This window comes from Mobula hypostoma, chromosome 1 (genome assembly GCF_963921235.1).
Source record: "Mobula hypostoma chromosome 1, sMobHyp1.1, whole genome shotgun sequence".
Lineage (NCBI taxonomy): Eukaryota > Metazoa > Chordata > Chondrichthyes > Myliobatiformes > Myliobatidae > Mobula > Mobula hypostoma.
This window is the reverse complement of record NC_086097.1, coordinates 213,862,882-213,879,396: the sequence shown is the minus strand read 5'-3', so window position 1 is coordinate 213,879,396 and position 16,515 is coordinate 213,862,882. Positions and strand designations below refer to the sequence as shown.

Below are 16,515 nucleotides of genomic sequence, written 5' to 3'. Positions count from 1 at the left end.
GTACCGTATCAGCCTTTCCATGTCTCAGTGGAACATACCTACTCAGGCCCCCACGCAAATATCCCCTGAACATTTGCCATTTTTCCTTGGTACATTTCCTTGAGAACATCTGTTTCCAATTTATCCTTCCAAGTTCCTGCCTGATAGCCTCATAGTTCTCTTTATTCCAATTAAACGTTTCCCTAACTTGTCTGTTCCTATCCCTCTCCAGTGCTATGGTAAAGGAGATAGAATGGTGATCATTATCTCCAAAATGCTCTCCCACTGAGAGACCTGACACCTGACCAGGTTCATTTCCCAATACCAGATCAAGCATAGCCTCTCCTCTTGTAGGCCTATCTACATATTGTGTTAAGAAACCTTCCTGAGCACACCTAACAGACTCCACCCCATCTAAACCCCTCACTCTAGGGAGATGCCAATCAGTATTTGGGAATTTAAAATCTCCCACCACAACAACCTTATTATTATTACTCCTTTCCAGAATCTATCTCCCTATCTGCTCCTCGATGTCCCTGTTACTATAAAAAAACACCCAGTAGAGTTATTGACCCTTTCCTGTTCCTAACTTCCACCCACGGAGACTCCGTAGACAACCCCTCCATGACTTCCTCCTTTTCTGCTGCCGTGACATTATCTCTGATCAACAGTGTCGTGCCCCCACCTCTTTTGCCTTCCTCCCTATCCTTTCTGAAACATCTAAAGCCTGGCACTTGAAGTAGCCATTCCTGCCCCTGCACCATCCAAGTCTCTGTAATGGCCACAACATCATAGCTCCAAGTGCTGATCCATGCTCTAAGCTCATCCACTTTATTCATGATACTCCTAGCATTAAAATAGACACATCTCAAACCATCAGAGCGAGTGCATCCCTTCACTATCACCTGCCTATCCACCCTTTTGCACTGTCTCCAAACTTTCTCTATTTGTGAGCCAACCTCCTTTTCCTCCGTCACTTCAGTTCCCACCCCCCAGCATCTCTAGTTTAAACTCTCCCCAATAGCCTTAGCAAAACTTCCCGCCAGCATATTGGTCCTCCCTGGATTCAAATGCAACCCGTCCTTTTTGTACAGGTCACACCTGCCCCAGAAGAGGTCCCAATGATCCAGAAATCTGAATCCCTGCCTGCTGCTGCAATCCCTCAGCCACACACTTATTCTCCACCTCATTCTATTCCTATACTCACTGTCACGTGGCACAGGCAGTAATCCCAAGATTACCACCTTTGAGGTCCTGCTTCTCAACTTCTTTCCTCACCCCCTGTAGTCTTTTTTCAGGACCTCCTCCCTTTTCCTACCGATGTTGTTGGTACCAATATGTACCACGACCTCTGGCTGTTCTCCTTCCTACTTCAAGGTATCATGGACGCGATCAGAAACATCCTGGACTCTGGCACCTGGGAGGCAAACTTAATCTAGATCTGTAGACAGGCCTCAGTTAAGTCCACTTTGCTGAAGCGCTTCCCTCCTGAAATGTTGGCAAAGGTACCTTCTTTCCTCGGCAGAAGGCATTTATCTATTTTCAGTACTGAGTTGATGGTGACCTTAAAATCACCACAGATCCTGACAGACCCTTCCTTCTTAGCTACTAGGACCACTGGCATTGCCCATTGTCTCCACTCAAATTTGGAAAGAATTCCTTCACCCTCCATCCCCTGCAATAGAGCCAACTCACTATCTCTGCCTCCATTACAGCTTCGCACACTTTTGATGTGTTGAGAAGCCTTTTCTCAAGGACTGGAGTTCCAGAACACTTAGTCAGTGACGATGGACCAGAGTTTGGTGTGGAACAGTTTCAGACATTCCTAAAAATGAATGGCATAAAACATACTACATTTGCACCGTACCACCCAGCTACAAATAACTTGAAGAAAAAATTTTCCGATGTCTAAAGAAGGCACTTCAATCAATGACAGAAAACACTACACTGATACTGAATCAGAAGCTCACCAATTTCCTCCTTGCATATTGCAATGGAGCAGACTATGTAACCAACAACTTACCAGCGATACTGTTCCTGGGATGTTCCTTGTGCTCACGCTTGGATATCATCAAGCTCAATCTCACAAGGAGTTTGCAGTACAAACAGCTGAGACAAATTGAGGCTCCTCAAGCAAGAAGGTTTGATGTTTCACTCCTAGACTAGCAGTCCTGGAGAGGGCTTACAGAGGTGATCAAAAATTAGTACTTGAACAGATTAAAGGGCAGAACTGAGCCAGTCACCTACACAGCAGAGGTTGCCTTGAATGTCATTTGGAGACAACATATCAATCAGTTGAGGAGAGAAAAGTCAATTGTTAGAGAAGAAGTTGTCCTGAACTGTCAGACAGCAGGGTAATGTAATTGGGAGAAATGAACATAATTCACAGTGATTGACATTGAGTTGGGGTTTGCTTTATGTTTAGGTTTTGAAGTTCAATAAAATGTGTTGTGGGTTTCATTAAAAATAAAACATCTCACTTCATCACTTTGTTCTATTTGCGAAAACCTCCACTGGTGACCCAGGAGTTCTAGGATTATTCCAGAGTTATGAAACGTGTCGGCCAACACAGTCGAGTTGAAACTGCTAGAGTTTTCAGAACAAAATGCCGTCGCTTGGTTGTACAAGCTGAGGCCCAGTTCCCCTGCGAGAAATTTCCATCGATGACTCAAAATTCTACCACATGGTAGCATCAATCAGCAATTCCATGGCTGTAAGAGTGGTGAGTCTACTTGAACATCAGCCTGAACACAATAAATACTGATCGCTGGAAACTCACTTTTGGACTATTGGAGTCTAAGTCCGCCAAACAGTTGCTTTCCTTATCCAGTCTTCGCGATGCTAGGCCTCCGGAGCTAATAGACCACATGCTGTCTCTCCTGGGAAATCACCATCCTTGTTTTATTTTTAAAGAACTCTTCATGAAGCAAATACTTGATCAAGTTTGCATAGCCCTCGCCAATACACCCGGGAAGGACTTTAGGGAGCTGTCTAAAATGGCTGATAGTCTACAGTCAGCTAAGCAGTGGTGCATCATTCCTCCTCCTTTCTCGACCTCTACCCCAGCCAGGTCCCCAGCATAAGGATGCCCATGGCTGCGAAACTGATGACGTTGGGTCTGTGCTTTCACCATGCTCACTTCGGTATGAACACAAGGATGAGTTGACCACCTTGCAGCTTCTACAGTGCTAATGCATTGGGACATCAGAGGTCTGCAAACACCATGGCCTTCAGCTGCCAGGGTCATCTACTGTTTGTTACGGACACCCTTTCAGGGTGACGCTTCTTATGTGACATGAGTGTGCTGCTGGCATCACCTATTGATGAAAAGGCAAAGAACAACGGAACCTCGCTGGAGGCCACCAACAGCAGCGAGATCCAGACTTATGAACACGACAGACGATGCTCTACTTCGGTGGGTGACGTCACACATGGGACTCCGTCCTGGCTAAAGTGGCTGGACCTCAACTCAATGCAGTCTCCCTGTGTGCCCAAGAACTATTAGTTGATCTTAAGAATTACTGGCTTCTGGATGTCAAGGACCTTTAGTCATCACCCTGCTCCACCAGTAAGTTCCCCACTCTGTCAAATGCATACAACACCTTACGTGAGTTTACTCTACTGCTGAGAGAATTCCTAAATCTCACCATGCCCACTTTCTCCACAACAGTCACAAAACATGGAGTTGAATACCGCATTCCCACAACTGAGGTCTCAGGGAATAGAATTAGGTACAGTCAAGATTACTAGAGAGAAAGTGCTTGGGAAGCTAAATGGTCTAAGAATAGATAAGTCTCCCGGACTGGATGAGGTGCACCCACGGGTTCTGAAGGAGGTGGCTTTGGAGATTGTGGAGGCATTGGAAATGATCTTCCAGGAATCATTTAGACTCTGGCACGGTTCCGGAGGACTGGAAGGTCACAAATGTAGTTCCGCTGTTTAAGAAAGGAGGGAAGCAGCAAAAAGAAAATTACAGACCTATTAGTCTGACATCGGTAGTTGGAAAGTTATTGGAGTCGATCCTCAAGGATGAGGTTATGAAATACCTCGAGGTGCTTGACAAGATAGGCCCAAGCCAGCATGGTTTCAAGAAGGGAAGATCCTGCCTCAGGAAAGATATTGGAATGGATGGATCATTGGCTGATAGGCAGAAAACAAAGGGTGGGAATAAAGGGATCCTATTCTGATTGGTTGCCGGTTACTAGTGGTGTTCCACAGAGGTCGGTGTTGGGACCGCTTCTTTTTACAATGTATATCGATGATTTAGATTATGGATTAAATGGTTTTGTGGCTAAATTTGCAGATGACACCAAGATAGGTGGAGGAGCAGGAAGTGTTGAAGAAACAGAAAGGTTGCAGAGAAACTTGGTCAGTTTAGGAGAGTGGGCAAAGAAATGGCAGATGAAATACAATGTTGAGAAATGTATGGTTGTACATTTTGGAAGAAGAAATAATTGGGCAGATTATTATTTAGATGGGGAGAAAATTCAAAAATCAGAAGTGCAAAGGGACTTGGGGGTCCTCATGCAGGATACTCTAAAGGTTAACCACCAGGTTGGATTGGCGGTAAGGAAAGCGAATGCTATGTTGGCATTCATTTCAAGAGGAATAGTGTATAAGAGTAAGGAGATGTTGACGAGGCTCTATGGGGCACTGGTGCGACCTCATATGGAATACTGTGTGCAGTTTTGGGCCCCCTATCTTAGAAGGGATGTTCTGATGTTGGAGAGAGTTCAGAGAAGATTTAAGAGGATGATTCCTGGAATGCAGGGGCTAACATATGAGGAGTGTTTGTCGGCTGTTGGACTGTGTTCATTAGAGTATAGAAGAATGAGAGGGGATCTCATAGAAACATTTTGAATGTTGAAAGGGTTGGACAGAATAGATGTGGAAAGGCTGTTTCCCTTGGTGGGTGAGACCAGGACAAGAGGCCACAGTCTTAGAACTAGAGGGTATCCATTTAAAACAGAGATGAGGAGAAAAAACATACTTGTTGCTAGTACATCCAAATCTGAACACACATCTCATCTCCGCACACTTTTCGAGTGCTTACGCCAATAAGGGTTGATTATTAACCCTTTTAAATGCCAGTTTGGGTTGCCAACCGTTGACTTTCTCAGCCTTTGCATCTCCGCAGATGCCGGTTTTAGTGAATTCTGAGAGGCCTGTGTAGGGTAACGTAATTGGGAGAAATGTATATAATTCTCAACCCACTGACACTGAGTTGGGTTTTTGCTTTGAGAGGCTGATCTGACGTGATGACTTTGTGCGTAAGGATTTTTAGCATGCTTTTGTGTTTAGGTTTCGAGTTCAATAAAATGTGCTGCGGGTTTCATTAAACATAAAACACGTCACTTTATCTTATTTGCAAAAACCTACAGAACCACTTCCTGCAGACCCAGAATTAACTCCTACAACCACCACAGTGGAGGCCCCAGAACCTGAGATTGTTTCACAGCCACACGTCTCGCCTGCCAAGCAGAGCAACCACCCCACCACCACCATCCAGAAAGAAGTTATCCTACAAGAGTAAGAAATCCTCCATATTGAATGGGACAATTTAAAAATTGACTATGCTGCGAATGTCTATATAGTAGTTATATAGTTTACTGCGTGTATATTTTAGTTGAGATGCATTTTATATTGAGTTGGAGTTTATAGATAAGCTGGATGGAGTACAGTGTTTTTAATATTTCAATAATATTGTAAATATATTGTTTGAGCATTCTTTGTTTGTTACATAATTCATTATGAGTCATATGTAAAAGTACGTGAATGGCTTACATCATAATGTCACTGCTTCATATGTGAATACCTCTGTAAAAGTAAAACTAGGTAGATACATTATCCTGGGCTCTTGTGTGTTTCAGGAGTTACAAAACATAATAGTGACATATGAAATGTTTCCATCATAGCATAGCAGTTAGTGAAACACTATGACAGCACCAGTGACTCGAGTTCAATTCCCACCACTGTCTTCAAGGAGATTATACATTCTCCTCATGTCTTCATGGGTTTCCTCCAGGTGCTCCAGTTTCCTCCCACCTTCCAGTGATGTAGGGGTTAGCAGGTTAAAAATCATATGGGTGTAATTGAGCAGTGTGGGCTCATTGGGCCAGAAGTGTCTGTTACCGTACTGGATCTCTAAATTAAAAAAAAGCCACTCTAATAGTAACATAAAGGTGTAAGCACAAAGAAACCCCTGCAGGTAGTTGGATTCTGAAACTAACAGAAACACTCTGAAACAATGGAAACAGTCAGCGGGTCAAGCAAAAATCCATTTCAGGCTTTTGGCCTTGCCTTGACTGGTGGATGCCACAGATGCGCAGCTCTCAAAAAGGGACACAACAAGAGCAGGGGGAGGGGAAGAGCACTGACAGAGCAGAAAAGAAATAGAATGAGCTGTGACGTGTCTGGGTGGAGAACAGGAGGTGATTAAATGGCAAGATATGACATGAGAAGGAGACAAAAGCAGCAGAACTAAAAAGAAATCAAATAAATAGAAGATGTGACAAATCTGCTCATTTTTTTATTTCAACAATAGAGGTACGCTTCTGTAAACTTAAACTGGCTACATTGAGGCACGAGGTTGTTCAATGTGTTACAGAAACGTCTAAAAATAAGAAAAAACATCCAGCCAAGATAAATCAGATCAAACGCTGGGTTTGGCATATTGTGATATTGTCCTGTGGAGGGAAGGAAATTGTATTTGTGCTCCATGTGGATTAATGAAGCTGACCTTGCTCGAATTCTTGTGGTCTTCCTGCCCTTTAATGGCTTTCTCCATTAGTGGTGCAGCCTTAACAACCCTGTGGCAGCACTGCTTTCCTTGACAATCAGATTTCCTCCAGGATTACTTACAGTGGATTCTCTCCCAGAACCACAGTAAATCAGAAGAACAGCTGGATTTCTCAACCTGGCTGAAATCGATCTCATGGAGAAGAAGACACCCCAAATGATGTAACATAAGATTCAGAGTATAGATTTAAATAACATTACTTATTTTGTTTCTTTATGGGGAAACAAGCAACTAGAGAGTTCTGGCTTAGATATCTTACTTTCAGAAACAGAATCAGATGTATTATTCCTGAAATATTGACATGGTATTTGTTGTTTTGCATCAAAGAAATAAAAATTACTATTAAGAAAACCAAAATAAATAAATAATGTAATAAAAAGGAATAACATGTTCATGGGTTCATGAACCATTCAGAATCTGATGTGAAATTGGAAGAAGCTACTTCTGAATCATTCAGTGTGGGTATTCAGCTCCAGTACCTCCTCCCCAATGGTAGTAGTGAGAAGCTGGCATGATCTGGATTGTGAGAGTACTTAGTGGTGGATGTCACTTTCCTGAAGCGACAGCTCTTGAAGACATCCTTGGTGGTGGGAAGGGTTGTGTCCATGATGGGTCTATATGAGTCCGTAACCCTCTGCAGCCTCCTGCGATCATGTGCTTTGGAGCCTCCATACCATGTGGTGATGTAACCAATCGGAATGTACCCCACCGTACATTTATTGAAATCTGTAAGAGTCTTTGGTGAGATACCAAATCTCCTGAAGCTCCTAATGAAGTAGAGCTGCTGGCATGGCTTCTTTGTGATTGCATCAATGTGTTGTATCAATTTACCCAGAGATTTAGCCTTGTGGTCTGTATTTTTTGTTGTGTATTGTAAGCATGTGGAATGTCTAATTTCCCTGTGTGCACCAGCACCATTTAGTCAGTAAATAAAATATTTTTCAGATAACTTCTGCATTGTAAGCATTCTTCAAATAATTTAGGAACTTCAAAATGTTAGATCATAAGACCATAAAATCATGAGATATAAGAGCAGAATTAGGCCATTTAGCCCATCGAGTCAGCTCAGTCATTCCATCATGGCTGATTTATTATTCCTCTTAACCACATTCTCCTACCTTCTCCCCATAACCTTTGACACCCTGATTAATCAAGAACCTATCCATCTCCTCTCTAAATATACCCAACAATTTGTGCAACTCTCTCACCGGAGCTCGTATACTAACTTGGCTCGTTAGTGTACAATGCTAATGGCCACATGACTCAGCAGTGAGAATGCCATCTTACATAAGCAAAACACATCTAGGGTTGGTAATGATTTGAGGTTCAACCAAATCAGAAGGTTGGGATGTTCCAATTAAGGAACGTTGATTGTACCGAATGCTGTGTAAATCCTGCCCGCGCACAATTATCCATCACCAAGAAATGTCAGACCGTATGCCAGTATAAAATTACAAAATTATATTTACCAATTTCCAACTTTATCAAACACTTAAAAGGAAAAATATAAGAGAGCCCTTTATAGTTAACCAGTTCAAATGTGCACATAAACATTGGAGCTTGTTTCTATAGAAGCAGCTGTATCACCGTACTCACAGTGCTGGATTCCCATCACCAATCACAGGTATAACTTCCCTTCTTCGAATCTTTCGTCTCACAAAGTGCTCCTCGCACTAGGGTCTTCCCTTCAGATTTGATCCTCCAGGCAACTTTCGTGGTGCTCTTTTCTCTGCACCTCCCACTGAATGACCCAAACCAAACTCCTGTCCTTGAGAAATCTGAGATACAAAACATACCCAGACAATCCTAACTGCCTGACACAACATTCCTAAATTGGACAACATGACTCGTTACCCTAAGCCGAAGCCAAAACATTCTTACTAGTAGGACATACTGCTTTTGCAGAAACTGCTAAAATAATAAAAAAAAACCTCACAGCATAGCAGTAGAAACCTTAACTGGGGCATTGTACTTGAATGACAAGAATTCCACAGATTCACCACCATCTGGCTAAAGAAGTTTTTCTTATCTCCTTCTGAATGAACGTCCCTCAATTCTGAGGCTGTGCCCTTTGGTCCTAGACTCCCCCCACTATAGTCTTATGGTCTTATGACTGATTTTAAAACAGCTTCTTCCCTTCTGCCTTCAGATTTCTGAATGGTCCATGAACATGTTATACATATAAAATGCATGTTGATTAATTTTTGTAAAGTTAGGAGACTGTTCATGCAGATCTGTTCAAGAAAGTCAAAGAACAAGCAAAAGAGGACTGGCTCAAACACTTACTAGTTTAAATGTTTGCATCGCAGTCCTATAAACTCAAGGGATTGCACTAACTGGGAAGTAGGGAAAGAGAGATGCAGTGAATGAGAGAAGGGAATCAAGAGGCAAGCAGAGAAACTCTCTGTTAAATCATAAGTTTAATGACGCAAACATGTGGTCAGAATTTCTCCTCGGGGTTAAACACTACTCTGAGGTTTTAGACATTCTAGTTCCAGCTCAGAGAGTCACCTGGGAGAGGAATAAAATCAGTAGTCTGAAAACAGAAGTCTGAAGAAGATATTGTCCTCTTGAAGTTGGAGGACATTGTTGCTCTTTCAGTACCAAATATTGGATAAACCATGTGCTAATTTAAAGATAGACAAGCAATTAAGAGGTGGTAGTGGTGGGTTATTGCTAACACACCATGGATGATCCATTTCTCTCTCAATACCATTCTCCTGCCTGATACCCATAACCTTTCATGCCCTGGCTTATCTGGCTTATCAAGAATTTATTATTCCCTCCTCCCTTAAATACTCCCAATGACATGACCTCAACAGCCACCTTTGGCAATGAATTCCACAGATTCACCACCCTCTGCTAAAGAAATTACTCCTAATCTCCATTCTAAGTGGATATCCCTCTTTTCTGAAGTTATGCTCTCTGGTCTTGAACTCCCCCAATATAAGAAACATCCTTTCCACATCCACTCTATTTGGGCCTTTCAGCATTCAATAGGTTTTAATGAGATCCTCCTTCATTCTTCTAAATTCTAGTGAATACAAGCTCAGAGCAATCAAATGCTCCTCATACGATAAGCCATTCATTCCTAGAATGATTTTTGTGAACCTCCTTTGAACCCTCTCCAATGCCATTATGTCCTTTCTTAGATATGGGGCTCAAAGCTGATCCCAAGCAAGGCCTCACCAATGCAATATAATGCCTTAACATAGAAACATAGAAAATAGGTGCAGGAGTAGGCCATTCGGCCCTTCGAGCCTGCACCACCATTCAGTATGATCATGGCTGATCATCCAACTCAGAACCCTGCACCAGCCTTCCCTCCATACCCCCTGATCCCTTTAGCCACAAGGGCCATATCTAACTCCCTCTTAAATATAGCCAATGAACTGGCCTCAACTGTTTCCTGTGGCAGAGAATTCCACAGATTCACCACTCTCTGTGTGAAGAAGTTTTTCCTAATCTCGGTCCTAAAAGGCTTTCCCTTTATCCTCAAACTGTGACCCCTCGTTCTAGACTTCCCCAACATTGGGAACAATCTTCCTGCATTTAGCCTGTCCAATCCCTTTAGGATTTTATACGTTTCAATCAGATCCCCCCTCAATCTTCTGAATTCCAACGAGTATAAGCCTAGTTCATCCAGTCTTTCTTCATATGAAAGTCCTGCCATCCCAGGAATCAATCTGGTGAACCTTCTTTGTACTCCCTCTATGGCAAGGATGTCTTTCCTCAGATTAGGGGACTAAAACTGCACACAATACCCCAGATGTGCTCACCAAGGCCTTGTACAACTGCAGTAGTACCTCCCTGCTCCTGTACTCGAATCCTCTTGCTATAAATGCCAGCATACCGTTCGCCTTTTTCACCGCCTGCTGTACCTGCATGCCCACTTTCAATGACTGGTGTATAATGACACCCAGGTCTCGTTGCACCTCCCCTTTTCCTAATCGGCCACCATTCAGATAATAATCTGTTTTCCTGTTTTTGCCACCAAAGTGGATAACTTCACATTTATCCACATTAAATTGCATCTGCCATGAATTTGCCTACTCACCTAACCTATCCAAGTCACCCTGCATCCTCTTAGCATCCTCCTCACAGCTAACACTGCCGCCCAGCTTCGTGTCATCCGCAGACTTGGAGATGCTGCATTTAATTCCCTCATCCAAGTCATTAATATATTTTGTAAACAACTGGGGTTCCAGCACTGAGCCTTGTGGTACCCCACTAGTCACTGCATTACATCCTTGAGTTTATATTCTAGTCCTCTCAAAATAATTGCTAACATTGTATTTGCTCTCCTCACCACTAAATCAACCTGTAAGTTAACCTTTAGGGAATCTTGCATGAGGACTCACAAGTCCCTTTGTACCTTGGATTTTTGAATGAAGAAGAAGAAGAAAGCCCTTAACTCCGAGTGGAGCTATCGGGACGCTGTCATGACTGCTTTCTTTTAGCAGGCTTTCTTATTTTTACAAGGCTGAGTTGCTAGCTCGACGCTCAACCTAGCACGGATGGAAAACGTGCAAGGGAGCTGGCTGGATTCGAACTCGGGAGCCTTCGCTCCGAAGTCTGGCACTGATGACACTACGCCACCAGCCGGCTATTTAGAAAATAGTCTGCACTTTTATTCCTTCTACCAAAGTGCATGACCATTCATTTCCTGCCACTGTATTCCATCTGCCATTTCTTTGCTCATTCTCCTCATTTATCTAAGTCCTTCTGCAGCCTCCCTGTTTCCTCAACATTACCTGCACCTCCAACTATCTTATACCACTGTCTCACTGTAGTTGATACCCAACTACCTCACTGAAGTATGTCAGTGATATTAAACCTGATTCTAATTCTATCATCATATTGTCGGCAAACTTGGCCACAAAGTAATCAATTCCACCATCAAAATCATTGACTTACAACATAAAGAAAAACAGTCCCAAAACTGAACCCTGTGGATCACTGGCAACCAATCAGAAAAGGCTCCCTTTATTCCCACACTTTCCCTCCTGTCAATCAGCCAAGACTCTATCCATGATAGTATCTTTCCTGTAATACCTTGGGCTCTGCTAAGCAGCCTCATGTGCGGCACCTTGTCAAAAGCCTTCTGAAAATCCAAGTACTCAAAATCCAGCTATTCTCCTTTGCCTATCCCATTTGTTATTTACTCAAAGATTTCCAGTAGATTTGTTAAGCAAGATTGTCCCTTAAGGAAACCATGCTAACTTTGGCCTATTTTATCATGTGTCTCCAAGTACCCCAGAACTCCATCTGTAACTGTTGACCTTAGCATTTTCCCAATCACTGCAGTCAGGCTAAATGGCCTATAATTCTCTTTCTTCTGCCTCCCTCCCTTCTTGCAGAATGGAGTGACATTTGCAATTTTACAGTCCTCCAAAACCATGCCAGAATCTAATGATTCTTGAAAGATCTTTACTAATGCCTCAGCTACCGCTAAGTCTACCTCTTTCAGAATCCTGGGGTGTAGTCCATCTAGTCCAGGTGACTTATCTACCTTCAGAGCTTTCAGCTTCCCAAGCACACTCTCCTTAGTAATAGCAACTACATTCACCCCCCTCCCCCACTGATACTCTCAAAGTTCTGGCATACTGCTAGTGTCTTCACAGTGAAGAATGATACAAAATACTTATTCAGTTCATCTGCCCTTTCCTTGTCTTCCATTAATACCTCTCTAGCGTGGTTATTCAGCAGTCTGATATCTATACTCTTGCACTCGTTTACTCTTTATGTATCTTAGAAAACCTTTTGTATCCTCTTTGGTATTATTGGCTAGCCTACCTTCATATTTATGTTTTTTCCCTCCTTATGGCCATTTTAGCTGCCTTCTGATGGCTTTTAAATGTTGAAGAGTTATTCTGTTGGATAACACTTCAATGCAGTACTGGGACAGTGATGTACCATCTGGGGTGGGGCATCTTTTGGTTGGACATTTAAAAAACCCAAACAAAAGCAGAGCTCTCTTGAGTAACCGAGGCAATGTCTACTCCTCACTAAACATTTGAATTTTTAAAGGACACTATGCAAATGCAAGCCTTCCTCCTTTCTCACTGCTGTCCTTACATTCTGCTGGCTAGTCTCCACCTCTTTGTCCTCATGTGCAAACACAGCTGCTTTAAAGACCCTGCTCCTGTCCAGGCTTAGCTTCACTCAAATTTGATAGACCATTATGATTAAACAGTCATGCTTCAGTGTAGAACCTGCCCTCCAGCCAGGAAATGTATAGTCCAAGCAACTGTGCTCAGGCCTCCGATCTTTTTTCTTAGCCTTAGGTGCCCTCAAAGTGCAATCACAGGAAACAGAGGCAGTGCACAGGGAGCATTTCCACCCACCTCATTAACACTGCTCTGCTGACCCTGCTCCACCACTTGAGAGTAGTTTCAGAAAGCCTAAGCTACGTAAAGAGACACAGACCTTGCTTAACATGCTGCTCTCTGCCCTCAAATTTTCCCTGATATTTAGAACCAAAGACCAGGCATTTTGGAGGCGTGGGGTAAAGGTCAAAAAGATTGAGCTTGTGTTTTCCAGCATGTTGAAATGATCTTTGTTTTATAAATAGAAAATAATAATGAGCAACAAGCTTGTAATGTTAGTCAAGGGCTCAAATGATGTCATGGACCTCAAGAGCAAAGCTGATTATTGTCATTTGAACTACAAGATTAAATTACAGTTTTGAATTACTCTCTGGCTAATGTTAATTTTTAGACGTTTTGTCTTTGGCCTTTTGATTCCACAGTGGAACCACATTTTTCTTTTTGCAGACTGACAGCACACATTCACAATAGATCCCTTGTGATGTTAACAAAAGGATGTTAAAATGTTTTATGTTGATTAATAGAACTTTCCTCTGACAGGATATTTTCTGGTACAGTACGTGCTAACACTGGTGTTCCAAAGAAGCAGCAAATGTTAAAAGATTAGTAAATTCAATTAGTGAATTAATCGCAGCCCGGCACAGTTGGTGGGGTGGGGGTGTGGGGGTTGGTTTGAACAACAGCTGCAAAGTGCATGTGAGTTGCTGCTCACTTCCTTCTTAGGGTTTCCTTTGCTAATATTTTTCTTTCCTGATAAGTGAACCTGATAACATTCCTTTTGTACCGACTAAACCCTTAAGATCTATAGACTACATCTGTTCAGAGCTCAGTGCTTTCCCAGTGCCCTTCAGCTGACTGCTGTTTCAGTTCAATGCACCTCATTCATACAAGACTTCTTTCTCACACCATTCCTGAGCAGACAACAGCTCCTCAGCCCATCCTTCAGGGCAGCCTGGCCACTGTTCCTCTGACGATAACAGCTCCCCACCCCCACCATAAATACAGACTGTCGTAAGTGTCTGCTAACTTTAAGGCATCAACTTTATCTCCAGCATCTAAACCACATATGCTACCTGTACAGTTTACAGCCTGCAGCTTTCATTTAGGTATGTGACTGGCCCGGTGTTAGAGATATTTGTGCAGGTTAAATACCAATTTCCTCCTTGTTCAGAATAATATTAGGCTTCTCCCTCTGTGACCCAGGGCCAATGTAAAGCTGAGCTAAGTATTGCCAGTATCACTGAACTGAAGCCTATGCAGGCCTGGGCCAGCAGACTTCAGCCAAGGTAGTGACATCAGTGCTGCTGTCCCCAGCAAGACCAAGCTCTAAAAGGGGAAAAGTAATCATTGATTTCCGCTCCTGACAGCCGTTCAGTGACTACTACTGGAATGTAATTTGTGCCACAACTCGGGTCTTCTAAATTGTTTTCTTATTTTAGGGCCGGATGTGTCAAAAATGCTCCTCTGGTCCCACAGTAATCCTGCAGTGGTGGAAGGAGGAGGGGGAATTCCTTTCCTATCTGCCTACCCTGCACCTAGACACAAATGTGGGTGGGTAGAAGATTTCAATCAGTCATCATCTGAAGGAGACAGGCTGGTTCTCTATGTCGGGATTCCCAAATGGAGCTCACACCTTGCCAAGATTTATTGCACAAGTAAACAAAGTCAACATCAGCCTTGTCCCCAGGCTTCTCCCCTGGGGTGCTGGTTTGGTCCACAGTTCTTTCACTCTGTACCATTGAATTTAGATCCCAACTCCTCCAGTAATGCAGCAAGTACTCTCACAGTAATGCACCGAAGTCAGCCTGGAATAGCTGTTCACATTTGTAAAAAGGATTGAAACTTTAACTGCCCTAACACAGTGCTGCAAATAGATATCTGGAGTTGAAATGAGAAAATTAGAAGTGAACTTTCCTGAAGGAACAAGCTTTCCTGCCGTCCACAGAGACGAGAGGCTAATACATACAGGAAATTCCCCCAGATGATTTTTATATATCATTAAAATATACTTTCTTGTCATGTTATATTTCAAAATGCCAATAGCAACAGTGGCTATCAGCTCTTTAATATTGTGTCCCCATGCAGTGACTCATTTCATACCCTATTTTAACAGTACTTCCCTTTTATTGTAGCAACCTGTGGCACTGGGTAACGTAGAGAAGTTTTGTCGAGCTCCATTTTTGTCCGGCAACTTTAAGCTTCCAAAGAAAGGTTTTAACATAAGTATTAAACTTACTTAAGCCCATCACCCCTACTGGGGCATAGACCGCTGAACAGCAGTTTGTCAGGGTCCTCTGTCCTGGGCCAGTCTTTCAAGTTAGCCCAGATGTAGCCCACCTTCTCCTTCCTTTCCCAGGGATGAGGTGTTTGGAGTTTCTATTGGCAATTCTGTAGCAATGTGTTTTTACAGGATGGGGTTGCCCAACCCTCCACCCTTTGCAGCCAGACTTGGGCCTGTCCATGGCAGAGATGAAATATTAAAATAAGTAAATAAATATTTCAATACAATTTGATTCCTATTGATTTTTCTTCTGTATTTTTTTTGAATAAGGGTTTTTGTGGAAGGACTAGAGAGACTTTTCAATTACATCTGTCCATTCTGAGTATATCTACATTTTCTAATTCGCAGAATTTTGATGTCTATAATTAATCTAATCTAATCTAATCTAATCCAATAGCAAAACCTGAAGAGTAAAAGTGTGAAACTTCATCCTGTGAAGATCTGAATTATTTTCTTTGTTCACAAGGCTATAAAAGAAACTAGAGATTATTTTTTAACAGCCAGGTGGTGCAGTTATGTAAATATATCACCACAGAGTTTTGCTAATACAACCTTCTCACAGAAAATACACAAGGGAATGTCAGCAGCTGTTCATGGTTTTATAGTGATGGTTAGAGAAAAGACTGAGGGTCATTTCAACAGAATAGCCTGGGATTTTGACAGGACATTAGGAATAGACGCAGGAAGAGACCTTACAGACCTTGTGGTTGTTCTGGCATTCAATAAGATCATAGCTAATTTTTCTATTTCAGTGACATTTTCCTGCAGTCACCCCACATCCCCTGATTCCTTTGATACCCTGAGACCAACAGCCCTCGTGGGTAGATAATTCCAAAGATTCACTACCCACTAGGCGACGAAATTCCTTCTCAGTCCTGAATGGCTGCCCTCTTATTTCGAGCCAAGTCCCTACTCTTAGATAGCCCAACAAAGGGAAAGACTATTCCTTCATCTACCACAACAAGCCCTTAAGCGGTTGTATAAGATTGTTCTAAATTCTAGAATATAAGCCAAGGCTCCTAGTTTCTCTTTATGGACCAACCCTCCCACCCCCCCACCCACCATCCCAACAATCAGCTTAGTGGACTTTCATTGCCCTCCCTCTTCTGCATCTTCATCCTTCATTA

General features: G+C 42.6%; 1 long non-coding RNA gene across 1 annotated transcript in view; it reads right to left on the bottom strand.

The window, feature by feature from the left end:
- The window catches only part of LOC134343084 (uncharacterized), a 51,850-nt gene extending 43,376 nt beyond the window's left edge, over positions 1–8,474 (bottom strand). Inside the window, exon 1 of the long non-coding RNA XR_010017154.1 lies at positions 8,375–8,474. This is a non-coding gene — a long non-coding RNA (uncharacterized LOC134343084). The remainder of the gene's footprint in view (positions 1–8,374) is intronic.
- Between the last annotated feature and the right edge of the window lie 8,041 nt (positions 8,475–16,515).